Raw genomic sequence first — 16,318 nt, 5'->3', positions numbered from 1 at the left:
CCAGTGTGAGAGTAGGTACATGTGTACAGTAATTGAAGAGATCAAGGCTGAGTGAGCCCAGCAGACCGACAAAGCCAATTACCCCTCAGGAATTTCTGCTCCTCAGGCTCGGATGGTGATTACAAAACCTTTGCCATTAAAAATTAGCCAAGGGAGAAACTTGTGGCCAGAGACTAGCAGGAATTTCCCATGCCCATCTGATACACAGAGAGACCACAATATGTGCAGCTGCCAAACCATGGACATCACCTTTTCACAGGCCTGACATTCCCCTGTGCTTTAGGAGATGGGTAGGATGACACATAGATGCATGTATAGCCACAGTAACAGAGCACGTGTCCACATATGTTGGCACACAGTGAATAAGCTGTAAAGCTGCAGTAACAGGAGGTTGTGAAACCCACAGTGACTGCGCTGACAGCTCCCATTTCTGGCTGCATGCTCTGGGCCCAGCTGTGGGTCTTGGGGTGGAGGTGGAGGAGGGATGAGTGGCTGCAATATGGACAGTGGGAGGGGGTCCTGCTGCTGAGATCCCGTGTCCTGGAGACTGAAAGGAAAGCCATGTCCTCCCCCCACCTTGTGCAGGTGGCACCAGGATGGCTGGATGCATGGGGTGAAGGGAATGAGAGTGGGAACGCTACAACTAGACCAGAACTACAAGCCTGGCTGCCCTGTTTCTCTTTTGGAGTCACTCTGCCTCCCTGGCCTTTCTGCTTAGTTAGGGTGGGTGTTCACTGCAGAGTTAATAAGATTATAACTCCAGTGTTGCTGGTAACTTGTGTCTTATCCACACCCACATCCCTATAAATTAGAGATGCTTTTCAACTTGAGCTGGCTGGCCAGCCAAAGAGGTGCGCTAGAGTACAACCCCAAGGCTGCTGACATAACTGCTCTGCAATGTGGGTGCAGGCTAGCCCCTCTCCTCTGCTGCTAAGTCCTCCTGGGGCTTCCTATAATCCCTCCCTTGCCCTGGGTCAGACAGAGGTCCCTCCTCCCAGTTCGCTGGGAAAGGGTTTGTAGAGCCATGCTGTTTCCTGCACAGCACTTGGGGCTGTGGGATAAGCCCCCAAAAGCACGGAAAGGAGCCAGTGAGGCACAGCTGCTTTTCTGCAAAGTCAGCTAACCGAAGAGGGGGACTGGACTGTAAACCATGCAAGTTAACTCCACCATGTGGATGAACACTTGCTGGTGTAAACCCTGCTCATCCTAAAGGTTGGCTCTTGCAGTAGAAGAACTGGGGAAAATCTCGCAATATGCTGCCAGTCCTGCTATTTTTCATGTCTACTCCCCTGTAGGGCTTGGTAGTGGAACTAAGAAACTTTTTTGTAACAGTCTATTTTTTGGGTGTTGGTGAGAATTCACTTTTATGCAGACAAAGTAACACCAGGCTGGAGTCCACTGGAATCTCACTTATGCCTAAACCATTCCCCATGTATTTAAAGGGAGCTAAAATGTCAGATTAGGCTAGTGTTAGCTCTTTGCACCACATGACTGTCACTCTAGCATATTCCCCCTCCCCCTTTCATTGTCTTTATACTGCATGATTTCAGTTTTGGTAGGATATTGCCACTAGAAACACCTTAGCAATGGCTCTGTGAAAGCTTCCTGGGTATTCACTACTCACTGTAAGCTTGCGGCCGTGGGTCACTCTCACCACTGTGGCATGCTGCTGTTGCTGTTTCCTGATCTGGGAATAAGGAAGGAGGAGGGATGTGGTCAAGTCACTTGGCCTTTGATTCATCTGTCCGGGGGAATTAGAATGATGAAGCTTTTAGGAAGTTTCACACCTCTTCTCTTCCAGTCCTTTTGAGCCTCACTAAAAGTGACTCCCCCAAACTGAACTTGCTTGTACAACTCTGGACCTGGTCCTGCAAGGAGCAATTTGTGAGTGGATGTCCGAGTTAACTACGTCTGGAGGTGGAGAAGGGGAAAGCACCTGTGAGAAACACATAGCAGAATCAGGGCTTGTGTTTGTAACCCAGCAGCACCTTCACAGCAATATCTGCAGTTTGAAATCCCTTCTTGTAGTTGAGTTATTTCCTCTTATAGCCAACTGAAGAGGCCCAGGTTCCTCTCCTGGTCCATGGGCTCCATGAAGGATACAGAACTTTTACAAGACAGGAACTTCACGCTCCAACTCAGGAAGAAATAATCCAGCTACTTGGTTTCCTAGACTCTGCTACTTGTTTTTTGTGTGCTCCATGTATATGCCTCACAGCCCTTGTCCTCTGATTTCCATTAGGAGTTTGCAGTGATTTGTTATACTTTTTGTTTCTGCCTGCCAGTGAAGAGCCCCCCCACACCACTTCCTTTGTGCTCCAGTCAGTCCCCAGTAAATTCACTGCCTAAACTAACTGAAGTTCTCTGGCACTACATAGTGTAACTCTTAACGCCTACGTTTGCAGTCTCCCCAGCATGCTGCTGTTACAAATATGCCACAGAGCAGTCTGGAAGCAGGAGGTGCTGGTTGGATTTAATGGAACAATTCTTTCATCCTACTTGTGTTAAACCATCTTTTGTCCGTGGTGCCTGGGCACTTGGAGAAACCTTGTCCTGGGACTGCCTTATTTAATGAAATCTCTGCTTGATTCTGGCTTGACTTATGGAAAGCCTGTGCAGCTCTGGCACAGAGGAGCGGCATCAAACCTTGGTCTATTCCTGTCCCTCTTCCCATCCCAGTTCTAGCCTGGGCTTTGGAGGCTGCAGTCCCATGTGCTACTGCGCTGGAAACAGTCCATCCTCTGAGCACCACCTCAGGAAGCCACCTCCTGCTGACCATTACTGCCTTTTCTTGATGCAGGGTTGAAGTCACCCTTACTCAGACTCATGAGCTCAGTTCAGCGTGTGCTATACAAGACAATTTGCTCCAAGCCTCGCTTGTGCTGCACAGGATTGCACAATTCAGGCTTCAGGAGCTGCCATGTGGGTGTGCATGCACTCTCTGCACTGGAAGAAGCACAGACAGTTCCTTGTAATAGCCTTTGTTTCAAGGCTCTGGGGAACATCTTAAAGGCCTGTCCCTCTCCTATGTCAGCTGTGACTTCCTTTGCACGTCACTGGAACACACACAGTGTGTGGGAGAGGTAATGACGGTGGAAGGAGAAAATACTCACAATGTAAACATACTTTCACCTTGCACAGATATCAGAAGAGAGCCCAACAAATGGCCCTGCAAGGAAGGGAATCTCCTTCCAACCTGGTGTGTCTGCTAGGGGAAGGTCACAGGTGTTGCCTGCGCAGACACTGTGTTTTCTGCAGGGCAATCTGATGCTGTTAGGAGCACTGTCTCTGATGCTGCACTTGCTTACTGCAGTGTGATGTGGCTTTTGGAATTGCAGCACAGGAATGTCCAAAAGATTTTATACTTGGCACACGTCTCACAGAGCTGTGGCTTGTAAAATTCAGACTGGCCTATCTTTTCTTCCAAATATTCAAGGAAAATAGTCGGAAATGTTATTCTGCAGAAAGTTTTTATTTCTGACTTTTCCAATTAATTTAGGGAGAAAACAGAGGTCTTGGAATTTCCTGCAAAGCAGAATTTCTGTTTTTCCACCAGCTTGACTCAGCAAGAATTTTTCCCACAGGAATTTGGCCATGAGCATTCATACTAGCTAGACAGCTTGTATGAATCTGTGAAGATGGTGAAAGCAAGAGAAAAGTATCACATAAATCCTCACATAGTTTCTGTTTCATGCCTGTGAGCAGCGAAGATCATCTCACCTTTCTCTCTGTTCTCCCATGTAGGTTTCCTGGGAACAGCCTGTGTAAATGAGTACCAAAGCAAAGGTCCATGGAGGGTTTGAAGGGCCAGAGCTGATGGAGCTGTGCTCTGTGAATTGTTCCTCGCATACAGCTTCCTCCTTCGTTTCTCTCTATGAATGAACTCTGGTTTTACAACACAGCTTCTTGGTTGCAATTACACAGATATCTCAGCCTTTTTTATTGGGGTGGATAACCGGTCTTCAGAAATAATGTTTTTTTCAGGTGCCATTTTTGCTTGTGGTTTCACCAGTGGAGAAGGATGGGGTGGAGAGAGTGGGGCTGAGAGGCAGGGAAGTGCTCCAGTGACTGTGCACCAGAAATGGCAGAATCACTGGCTTGAGAAGCCTTGTCCTGAGCCCTGTATTGAGACCCAGGAGAACAACTGGAAATGGTCTGGTCTGTCCTCACCCAGATGGGGTGTAAGGACTGGAATGATGGAGGTTTTACCATACTTCTGTCTTTGGGTGGCTCCTTCTATCAAAGCTGCATTAGAAAAAACACCTAATAAATATCTTGCCTTCTCTTCACCGAAAAAACCAAAAATCTTGGGGATCTTCCTGGCATTGCTAGCAGAGATTTGCTGAAACCAACTGTAGCTCTTGAACTGCTGAAGTCTGTGGCCTAGGGGCAGCAGGAGGTCAGATGAGATGTTCTGGCTGGCCCTCTATGGCCTTAAGAGGCTGTGAACCTCAGCTAAAACAATGTTACCCTAAGTGAAGTTCAAAGTCTATGAATTGAGAATTCAAGCCCGAGCCTAGCTCAGTGGAAAGGAACAAATTCATGGTATTTGATGACAGTGCAAGATGTTACTAGGAAGTTTTCCTGCATATGCATAGCAAAAGCCAAACAACTGACTGTGTTCAGGGCCAAAACATTTATTTTCTTTATGGAGTGAAAACAGAACCTGAAGTGCAATAAATAGCTTCTGAATGTGCCTTCATCTCTGGGCTAGTGCAGGAGGTCTGATAATTTTAAAAACCTGCTGGAAACTTGGGCTTTGATTGCTGCTGTCAAGGTAGCTGCTGCATCTTCCATGGTTTCATTAGGGATGTGTCCCCTGAATTTGTGTCTGGGCCTGAGCCTGCACTTACGACCAATCTTGTCTGTTGTCCACCTGGTTTTCCTCATGCCCGTGGAGTGGTTTCAGTGTCTGTGGGGTGTTCTGTGTGTGGCCATGCTTGTGCTGACCTGCAGGTGCTCTATACCTATGGGTGGGGATGGCTGCATGGAGGAGGGCTCGGGGAGCTTGCCGGGGTTTAGACCACTTCCTGGCAGGGCCTTCCTTAAGCTGTGTAGATGCAAACAGAATTCATCCAGGTGACCACAAACAGGTACTTTAGGTAAATGTATGTGAGAAACAGTAAATCCTCAATGGTTGCTCATACAATGAGGTCTGTCAGATAGCAGAGAGTTGATCATGGCAGTCTTACACTTTTTGCAGGTAAATAGCATGGTCAATGATTGTCTGGAGCTTCCCAGATTTTTGGTAGAATTTGTTGTGCTTCTGAGACTAAAAAAGACATTTATAACAATGAAGGAATAAAGTACCTGGAGATGGCAAAGCACATTGCAATCTGGCTTTTTACAGGCACTTAAATTGTCCTTTATATTAAATTTTCAAATTTTAAGGCCAAAGTATGAGTTATTTCTTTTCTTGCTTGCAAGATGACAAGAAAACCATTGTGGCTTTTTCAAAAATGACCTCAGCAAAATAATATCTCTCATTTTTCTTTCTAACTCTCAGGCAATACCAAGGAGACAGCAATAGTTATGCTGAAAAGCACAGGGAACATCAAGACTGCCTTGTTGAATTGTTTAGAGTGTTCAGGGACACAAAATGTTCACCTTGTCTAAAGATCCATTTCCACCTTGAAGCTGGACTCTTTGTTAGTTTTCTAAGATGGAAGTGAGGTTTTGCAAAGGACCCCACTGTGCATCATTGTCAATGCCTGTTGACTGATAGACATGCAGGGCCATAGGAGGGCTTGGGTTTGTCTGGCATTCTTTGAAATGTTTTGTGAACATATTTGCGGACATCCTGTTTCTCTAATTCATCTGAACAGCAAAACCAGTAACAAATTAAACCACTTAGAACTTTTGAATCATTAGTTTAAGTAACAGAAAGGAGACATCTCCTGGTTTCAGTCAGGAGACCTGTACTTCCTTCTTGGTGAAAATTTTGTTCTAAGGTCTTTCTAACAGCTTTTTAATCAGCTACCCCACAAACAACGAATCATCCCACGCCAACCTGTGCTTTCCTTCATTTCATTCTTTTAAACAATCTATTGGTGCAAATGATGGCAGGATCAAATTTGCTGTTAGCATGAAATACAGAAAAGTCCATAGCTGTGCAGGGAGAACATCCAGGAGAGGTTTGAGCAGTGGAGGCCATGGACAAGAAGAGGAGATTAAGATCTGCAGCTGGTGGAAGGGAGAAGCTCAGACCCAGAAGGGATGAAGGAATGGCACGAAGTGCTATCAGAGAAGACCCCTCTTTCTTCCTAATACTGCAACTTGTTTGTCTAAGCCCTGGGAACAACTTCATGGATCATTGAAATACGGCTCTGCAAGGCTATGAAGGAAGTTGTGAGCAAGAAAATCTTACCTTTAAGAAGTGATTTCCAAAAAGAGATTCCAGGACAGGCTCAACTGTGCAATACAACACGTGTACCAGTTCCACCAAGTTAAAATGGGCTAAGAAATAAGTAGGGCACATTTTTTTCACTCTCTAGTTATTTAAGATGTTATTTAGGTTCTTTCTTTCTCCTGCTGCTCTGAAAGCATATTTTTGTTTTAACCCATGCTTTGTGAAATTCTGCTTGCTTTTGCTGCCCACATAGAAAGTTATAACTGTGAGTGGTTAGGTCTGATTCAAATCTTCTGTACGTTTAGGTGTAACTAACATGCCAACCTCAAGAAGCTGGCAAGTGGCCAGCATGCTCCACAACACTGCTAACAGCTGTCACCCTGGCTTGTCAGGAATCAGAGATGTTTCCTCCTCTGGAAACAGAACGGCTTTACTGATGTCAGGACTCTGCATGGTCCAGGAGGGAGAAACCAGTCACCAAGACTGATCATTATTTTCAAGGACATCATTTGGTGGGGTCCTCTTGACTTACTTCCCACCCAGTCTCTGCTGCTCTTCTGCTCTCATCACAGGGCAAAGCAGAAAGGGCAGAAATGTTTCTCTTGTGTCTGAACTCGCAGCACATTTGGATGAATGCCTAGATGGGATGGGTTCAGGATGATCCCATCTTGCATTACGATTCCAGGCAGGGCAGGGTATGTGCTCACACTGTGTGCTCTCCTCCATGCCGGGATGTGTAGAGTCACTGCCCGGAGGGCTGGAATAATGTGGTACAGGTTGCCTAGTCTACTTGTGTCTTGTTCTTGTATGGTCTCCATCACCACAGTGTCTGAGCAGCATGTCTTATAAAGCAGAGGAGGTGATAATGAATGGATCCCTGGTTATTAAAGTCAGGGTGGTGCTGACAGGTGCGTGTGCTAACATCCTTTTATCATCACCTAGGGCCCAGAGATGCCTATCCTGAAACTGCAGAAGGGAGTACATCCTTTGCTAGGCGTTGCATGTTCCCTACACTGAATGGTGCCTGCTTGGGTTCCTTCAGTGACCGATGGTGAATGAGAGAGACTCTTAGGCCCTGGTGCCTCCAAGGTTCCTCCAAGGTACCCACGGCTGCTTCCTAGTTTCACAAAAGACACCTTCTGGACCACAGGCAAGTAGCCTGCTTCTCAGGAGGCTGAATATTGCTCTCTAGTACCCTCTAGGGTTCAGAAGACACAGGACCTGGGAACTTATGGATGTGGGATGGAGTCCACAGGAGCAGAGCCACTGGTTGGGCGAGAGGGCGAAGGAGACGCACTGGTCATCTCTCAACTACTCTTATCCAAAGGTCTCTGAAGCACTGTCTTCTGCAGGGGTGTAACTTGCCCTTGTCTTGCAGGCCAGCCTGAGGCCCTCGCATCACCTCTGCCCCACCTACAGGGCTGACCCATGCAGCAGATGGGAGGGAGCGACTCTCCAGCCTACAGCCAAGTTACTGAGTCACAGCATTTAGAGGCAGAGGCGTGGTAAGGATACTTGGGCTAAATCCCGACTTTAAAACAATGAGCCTGAGGGGTCTTTATTGTCCATCACAGTGCAGACAATAATATTTTTGTTACCAGAGCAATTGCCAGTGGGATGTGGGGACAGCAGCCCTCTACGTACCACAAGGAACAAGAAAATATTGCTCAAAAGTTGTGTCATGTTTTGGATTGCTACTCTGATTTATTGCTTCTCCCTGCCTCTGGGGATGCAGTGCTGAGGCAATCCAGGAGTAGGGATGCTGCATTTTTGGAGCATAGTCGGGGTGGACCGTCAGCATTATTTGTAAACATGGCTTAGTTCTCCTCAGCAGGAATAAAAGCCACTTGTCCTGCAAACAAAGCTTGTTCAACTGTAGGCCCCTTACACTGCCACTTCCCACTTCTCTATTTCCTAAAAAGAAGATAAGCTTAATCCTTTTCATATTTTAATGACAGGGTAGCTAGCTTTTCAGTCCCTCTTTCCCTTTTCTTGTGTTTGGACTTGTAGCCATGAGCCTAACTCTAAGCTTCTCTATATTCATTCTTTCCTAGAAAAAGCAGGTGGGAGGTGTTCCCAGGAAAATTCAGCCTAGGCTCAGGGTGATACAAAAGATCTTTCTGAGCTGGCTCTTTTCCTTTACAGAGTCTCCAGGGGGAAAGTCTGCTTCTGGTCTGTGGGGAGAATGTGCTGGGAAAGGGGTTTGGGGAGAAAGAGCAAGGGAGTACCTGGGAGGAAAGTGGCAAGAGGTTTTGCCACAGACTGGCAGGGATGGAGGGCACTGCAGCAGGGTGAGCTTAGCCCCTGCCGGGACACCCCACATGCCACCAGCAGGACCTGTTTGGATACAGCCTTTAAGTGAGTTAGATCGATGGGCTGCTGTCCTTGAAAAGATGGGGTTGCTGGGGCGTCCTTTCAGTGGGGCTAAGAGAGGGACATAGTATGGCTGTAAAGAGCCTCCTGCCCTGGGGAAAGAAGGACAGACGAGGGCTGTGGCTTATCCTAGAGGTATTACATCTCCATAGTTAGGGACAGCCAAGGCACACATGCAGCTGGGTCTCATTTGTGTGAGGGGCAGCTTGAAGAAAAGGAGGAAGGTGCAGTGGGGCACAGCAACCTGGAAACTCAACAAAAGCTAGGGTGCAACATGTGGCAGAGCCTGCCTTGGTGCAAGCAGGAGCAGATCACTTCTTCCCTGCCATGTTCCTCAGTGAAGGACTTTCCAAGATGTGAAAGACTGTGCCATGCTGCAGGAGGCAGAGCTGGGCCTGAGCCCCAAAACTGGAGAAATTAGCTGCTGATGAGGAGGGAAGCAACATCGAGAAAGAAAGAGCTTGAAACCATGGAAACGGGTCTCCCCCCTCCTTCCCTTCACTCCCATCTGTATTTCCCAGAATAGATGCTGAACTCTGTATTCTTTTGATGAGACAGACACTTGGGTCAGTGCAGCTGTGAGTGAAGTGGTCATTGCCAGGCTAGGTGAAACAAAGAAACAAGACGCTAAAGGTCTTCCTTGCTTCTCCTCCTGAGGCCGTCTCATCATCTAGACGCAAATTAACAGTCTCCCTCTAGGTCACCCTCAAAGTCAGAGGCAGGGATTAGTACAAAGGACTTCTAGGCAAACAGCCTAACTTTCAACATCTTCGGCTTATCTTGTTTGTTGCCAGGGGTTCATTTTCTCAACTACAGACCTATTGGCCTTTTGAGCAAAACCCTGATGTCTTAGCTTGGCTTCAGGATTTCCCTCAAGATTTTGTTTTTAAGTGCATACAGACCCCACTGCCCATATCACAGATCCAGTAAGATTTCAGCAGCCGCTCCACCCACTGTTGTTCACATGCATGAGGAAAATCTGCACCCTAATCTTTTAAATCTGGTAGGGCTGGGGAATGTAAGGGTGAATGGTGGGAGATGGATGGAGAGTATTGCAGGGTAAAGTGAGATATGGAGAGTAACTGATGAGGGAGAGGGCAGCTGAAACCAAGGACAAGGGACAGAGGGAAGTGAAGGAGGAGAGTCTGAGTATGTACACATGGAAACAGATGATGCAGCAGGAGATAACTGAGGTCCTCTTTGATTCAGCCTTCAGAAGTGGTGCGTTCATCCATAACTACTGAAAAGGATCAGTTACACTCACATAATGTTTGAAGAAGAGGGCAGCACTGATGGGCGTCTTGCTTGAAATCCTACAAGGGGAAACACTGGACTCCTGGGAAGGGCCACCTGGAAGGGGTATAGTGACTATGCAGTAACACAGCCATCATCCCTTCATATGTTTACAATGATCATCTTATCAATCCATTTTCTGCGATAAACCCAAATAGTGTTTTCTGGGGACCGTAAGTCCTCCTTTTCCTTTGCTTGGCTTACGCTAGCCGAACACCAAGCACAAAAATTGTTCCACCACAGCCTCTTTCTCCCACTGAAAAAAAAAAAAAAAATCATCTGTTCAGAACAACCTTTTCATCCTGATGCAGCAAGATAGGTATGCTACTAACAAGACAGACACATAATTGAGGTAAAAAGCTTTGTACTTATTCTTCTCCATTCCCACATATGAGATGTAGAGAAAAGGAATGTCCTTCTGGGGATGTCAAAGGATAAAATCAAAGACCCATGAAACAATCTGAAGATGAAATGGGGGATACAGTGAGAGATGTCTCCATTATCAAGTCCAGAGGAAATGTTCCTCCTGGAGATTATTGGATGGAGACATGTGGATATGTGCTTTAGGATGTATCAGATCCTCCAGTGACAACAAACATCTGGAGGGGATAATTTCTAGTTAAATGAGGTTCCAAACTGAGACAAGTAGTTTTCGCTGTGAGCAAGGCAGGAGAGGACTCTCTTGCTTACCTCAAAAACTCTGGCACTCAAGAGAGGTAATGAGAACAAGGAGAACTCCTGCATATGAAGACAAACCATACTTCTTAAAACCATGCTGAACACACTTTGTTCTTGGCAGCACTTGAGCTTCAGCTGTGTTGAGATCAGGCTCAGCTGCACCCCTTTGCAGTAATTGCTAGGACAGATATGCAGCATACGCAGCGCTGGGACTTCATGAAGAACACGGCTGCTTAGATGGATGCTCAGATTGCAAAACGCCATACTGAGCCCTCCCGTCGGTTCCAGGAAGTTTAGTGTACAAAGCGCTTTCAAATGCTTTCATCATGATAGACACTATGGGGGGCTGAGGAAGAAGCCTGTGGTCACACTAACCTGTGCAAGCTGGGAATCTGTGGAAAATATTATTTCTGGTGTATGGAAAGGAAGCCTTCCTTTTTGCAGTGGTATTTCTGGCATAGTTACAATCCCAGAAGCAGCAAAGACAGCTCCTGGCTGGAGTGTTGTGGGCACCTTGATACTGGAGAGAGCAATAAAAACCAGCTAAAAAACTCTGTTTTATGTAAGAGAAAACACATGCTACAGGTGCCCTGCCAAGTCAAAATACAACCAGGTTTATGGCCTTGTTTGTTTGTTGACATTGTGTGATCAGGACAAGAAAGAAAAATGGGAAGAGAGAATGGTTGCCTTGATTTTGATGTATGTTTCAGAACCAACAGATGTCTTGTCTAAATTCACAGTGATTGTTGACAAAGATGTTATTCTTTTCTTATGTTTATTAGGTGCCAATATTAAGAAAAAGAACTGAATCCTTCAACTTAAAATGTCTACATGCTATTCTTTTTTTCTTATGATGTAAGAACCGTCAATAGTTCTCACACCATCTCTTGATACTCAGGTTATAGGAGTCTGAGTACGAGAATGAAGAGAAATCACTCCTTTTAAAAATGCTATGAAAGCATTATTAAACATCTAACTCTTAAAGTCTATAAATCCAAACAGCTTTTATTGGGAGGTCAACTTTAAAACATTCTTAAAAGATGATGCCATAATACAGAAATTTAGAAGAAGAATCACATTTAGAGGCAATCAGAAATTTTGAGCAATTGTTTTTCTGTAGTTTTGATTCCCATTATCTTTTTTTTCTTCATATCCTTTCTGTTCTTTTTTTTAATTCCTCATGGAGGTCAGACATTTGAGGCATCCAATTCTGATTGATGGCTGTGGAAATAGTGATGGGGCAAAAGTGAGAGCGGTGACATCATGGGAGAAACAGATGGCAAGAGCCGATGAACTTCTAAGAAACAAAGACACTTCTGCCAGTAAGTGTTCCTAGAGAACAAGAAGAAGAAAACTAAGAAAAGCAATCTTAGTTCATAGTGCTTGGAAATTACTCTTTACCAGTAGACTGTCTGAAAGGAAGAACAACTAGCGTTATGGCTAGCTTTTTGGACTCCAGTAGGCCTTTGACTCAAGCTAAATTAAAGCAGTGTTGAATACTGGAAAAGCAGAGAGTAGAAGGTCATGCAGGGTGCAAAATCTCCCAGACACTTCCACATTATTAGGAAGGTAGTTTAGAGCAAGCTCACAAAAAACCTCCCTCTTTACTCAGGCATCTTTGGAAAATTTGCTTTTGGGGAACAAGAGTCCTCACAACAAACCAGGCTCTTCTGTTATGGGGTGATATTGGTGTCTTTAATAATCTTGTTGAAATGCTGACATTGTGAAAATGTAGCTAAATTTGAAAAGGAATATGGATAAAATGACAGTCAGCCCTGCTATTAAAGAAAGGAAAAAACCAGGAACCTGCACAAATGGTTGTCTGTTGTCTTCTAGTGTGGAGAACATGAAGAAATGGTTGGTTTGGGGGAGGTGGGTGGCAAGGCTTTTGAGTTTTAGTCTACTGCCTATCATGATACTGGCATTACTATTACTTTGGTGCCTAAATCTGAGAGTAGTTTGTGATTACAAGCTTGATTAAAAGCCTGCTATCTAGGGTTGCTGGACTGTCTCTGGCTGCATCATCAGTGGGGGTAGTAATTGCAATGTCTACTTGTGATGTCATTTGGAGGGGGTCTGAGTGTGGCCTCCTGTCATGAGGTGGACAAGATGAGGTCTCACTGGTGACAAGTTGCAAACTGTGCTAATGAAGGCAACTGAGTTGACACACCTTCTTGATACAAATTCAGAGATGATAAAGTATTTCGCCTCACACTACTTTGAGGAAACATGAGCTAGCATTATGGAAGACTGCATCTTATTGGCATCTGCTCGGTGACAGCAGACAAGCAGCTCTTCCCTTGAATGGAGTTTGCTGTGAAGTAATTCTTGCTTTTGCTGAGACAGGGCAATCTGACTCCACTGATGGCAGCAAAAATAGTTGAACTGAAGTTGTTGGGTTTGAGGCTAAGGCTTAAGCCTAATTTTCTGTCTTCAGACATGTGAGTGAATACCACTGCCAGACGAGGAGTATAGGGTTGTGATTCCTTCATAGAAAATCCTCTTCCTTACTTTCTATTACTGTTTGATCACATCATGGAAAACACATAGATATTGCTTCATGCACTACAAAAGACCCAAAGCTCGATGACTATTGAAGTAGCTTTGTATTAGGCACTTTGAGGACCATACACTTTCATCTCTCTTAACTTTTGATGTTTATGTTTGAGCTTCTGCTCCAGGCAATCTTTATAGCCAACGGAGAGAGATAGGCACTTCCAGGGCTTGGTTCATCTAAGCACTTTTCAACATCTACCTTAAATTGTGATTACCCATGCCCCAGAATGCCTGTTTCTCTCTGCTGACTGTTAAAGTAAGTCTAGACGTCTAGCTCTGATGTAAATGCCAACATCTGGACAGGTTTATCCCACCAGCAAAACGTCCCCTGGTAAAATCCAGAGCAATTACTTTGTTCTCTTGAAAGGACAAGCAGCTAAATCAGGGGTGAGAGCAGAAAAGAATGAGGCTGATGAGAAAGCCAGGGAGAAAATGATAAAGTGATCAAATTCCCACACCACTTCAGGGCTGGTAAGGAACAGAGTTGGTGCAGAGGCCTGGCTCATCCCCTTATTTATGGATTTGGTGGGAAGAATTTATAGATTTCAGAAGGAGGAGACAGGAGGATATGAATGTTTTGATATGGTCTGTAGAAATAAGCTAATAAGTACTGGCCCTGTATGTAAATGAAATTATCCCATTAGCCTAAACTCTGTGATAGTGTTCTGGCTTTAAAGCATGAGCTGTTATATGCAAAGGATCTGTACACTGTAAAAAAAAAAAAAAAAAAAAGAGGAAAAAAGAGAAAAAGGAAAAAAGAGAAAATGCTGTGGTGTTCTAGAGGAAAGCAGAGCTGTAGGGATTAGGTCACCCAGTGACAACCGTCCTGCTTATCCGCAACAGGAGCAAAAAAGCAGTGCTCGGTGGTGTGTCACCAAAGAAGACCGCTTCTTTTATCAGCTCCCCCAGAACAAAGGAGCCTATAGATATCTGCTTTCTCACATACTTGAGAATACTTGATGATTTTTTAATTTCTTTCTTTTCTAACTGTGCTCTTCTGTCAAACCAACAGACACTGAATTCTGTCTTTGAATTTGATACCTTAAGATATTGTAGCTGCAGAGTTGCTGAAGACCAAGACAGCACAACACAATATTACTTGGCATTCATTCATATGTATAGATGCATTTTTCTTCTTCCTCTTAAAATTTCCCTCTCAAACATTAAAGGTGCATCTGTCTTAAATTTTCAGTGTCCTGTTACTGCTTGTAAAGGCAATCACTATTTTGTGTGAGGAACACTGTGTGACTGCAGTGTATATTTATTACTGGCTTTTCTGCTGTAATGGAGTCAGTTAAAATTCATTTAGTGTAAGGAGTAAAATATCAGTGTGACTGGTAGAAAGTAAACCAGCAAGAAATGTCCTACATAGGTGTCTTCATATATGACTTGTTATAAAATACAACATAAAATATGAGAAGAAGAATGTTGCTATAATTAAAAACAAAGGACTGGAAGCAAGAATATCTGGTTTCTGCTTTCGGCTGTGTCACAGACGCTCTGTGTGGCTATGGAAAGATCACTGCTCTCTCCTGTGGGTTTCCCCATCTGGAAAATGGTCTAATGATACCTTTCAAAAAGGTGCTTGAGAAGCATGACTCATTAATATTTGTAAATATCCAGGGATCAAAGGGCCTGTAAGATATACAATGTAGCATATTATTATGCTGCTGTTCTTTGCCAATTTCCCTTCTCTGGAAGGATGAGGTCTTTGAATTTATTGCCTTTGACTTGGGAAGATGGCCCCATAGGACTCTCTGTTTTTATTGACTCCAGATGAAGTTTTCTCATGTTTACAAATAAAGTGATAACTTACTGACCTCCAATGCCCACCACGCAAGCCTGCCCTTGGATCTGGCTCCTGAAAGTGATTCTATCTGGTGCATGGCAATAAGCAAAATGCCACGTTTCTGGTGAGCAGAACCAGTTTTCTCTCTCATAGGTGGATGGCTCCTGTGGGACTAGCACAGAGGGAAATGCCCTGGGTGGGAATTTCAAGAGTAAGCAGCACAAGGCAGGCACAGGGAGCTCGGCTCTGCCGTAAGGAGTGGTCATGGCTACAGATATTTTGCAGACCATGATATGATGCTGTTCTACTAATGATTGGTCCTGTTTTCCCTGTCCTGGGATGCAGATAGTTTACAGTTCTTACAAGGCAAATCACTTCTGCAGCTGCTCCACTGTGGGGATCTTTCAGAGCCAGAAGAGCCAGAGAGCAGCTCCTGCAAAATGTTTTCTCTAACTGAAGAGAATGTATCACCAAACAAAAAAGGTCTTGGAAATGCTTGAAAATAACACCAGGGTTATAAACTTCCAGCTATTGGAGTGTGTGAGAGAGTCTGAATGTGCTGGAGTCCACTGGTAGATGGACAGAGAACGATTCTGCATAGTTGCAGAGTTGCAAGTGTTTCATTAGCCCTTAAGACAGAATTTACTTCAAAATTTACTTATTGTTATTTTGTTCTTGAGGGACAGCTGAAAAAGTTTGCGATCTGGTAAGATGAACGGGTAGCTTTTATGTACTGGAATACTTATGTCTTTTGGAGGTGGTTATAAACTGTGTTTTTCTTAAAATAAAGTGCTCGAGCATTTCAGATTTAGCTGCATTTCTCCAAATGCACCATACAACCCACTAGAGAAGAAAGAAGTGTGATGGCCTAAAGCCAACATTTGCTAAATTAGGGACAGAAGTTTTACTCAGGGGAAAACTGCTTTAGTTTGGGGTAATTTTTTTAAAAAATTATTATTAAAAAATGTTATCTTCATGGGAACAAGAGGTTGCAGGAGAGGCCAGGGCTGACCACTTTGGGCAGGAAATTATTAACGATTCTTATCTTCTGGAATTTGAGTAGGTTTGGTTGGTGATCTTTATAGAACAATATTTATCTTTCCCTGATGGACTTTCTCTTTGTCTGCACTAGCTATCAGAATTATAACCTGGTGTTCTGCATGAGTGGTCTTGTAACTGTGACCTGGGAGCAAAGACAATAGAATTATGGTTACAGCTGGCAAATTGTGAAGACTTTTTGTTTAAAGGTTGGATGGTAATCACAGGTGATTGGGTTTTGT

The sequence above is a fragment of the Haliaeetus leucocephalus genome, unplaced genomic scaffold (assembly GCF_000737465.1).
Source record: "Haliaeetus leucocephalus isolate CR32 unplaced genomic scaffold, Haliaeetus_leucocephalus-4.0 Scaffold752, whole genome shotgun sequence".
In the NCBI taxonomy this organism is placed as follows: Eukaryota; Metazoa; Chordata; class Aves; order Accipitriformes; family Accipitridae; genus Haliaeetus; species Haliaeetus leucocephalus.
Note: the sequence above shows the minus strand (reverse complement) of the source record.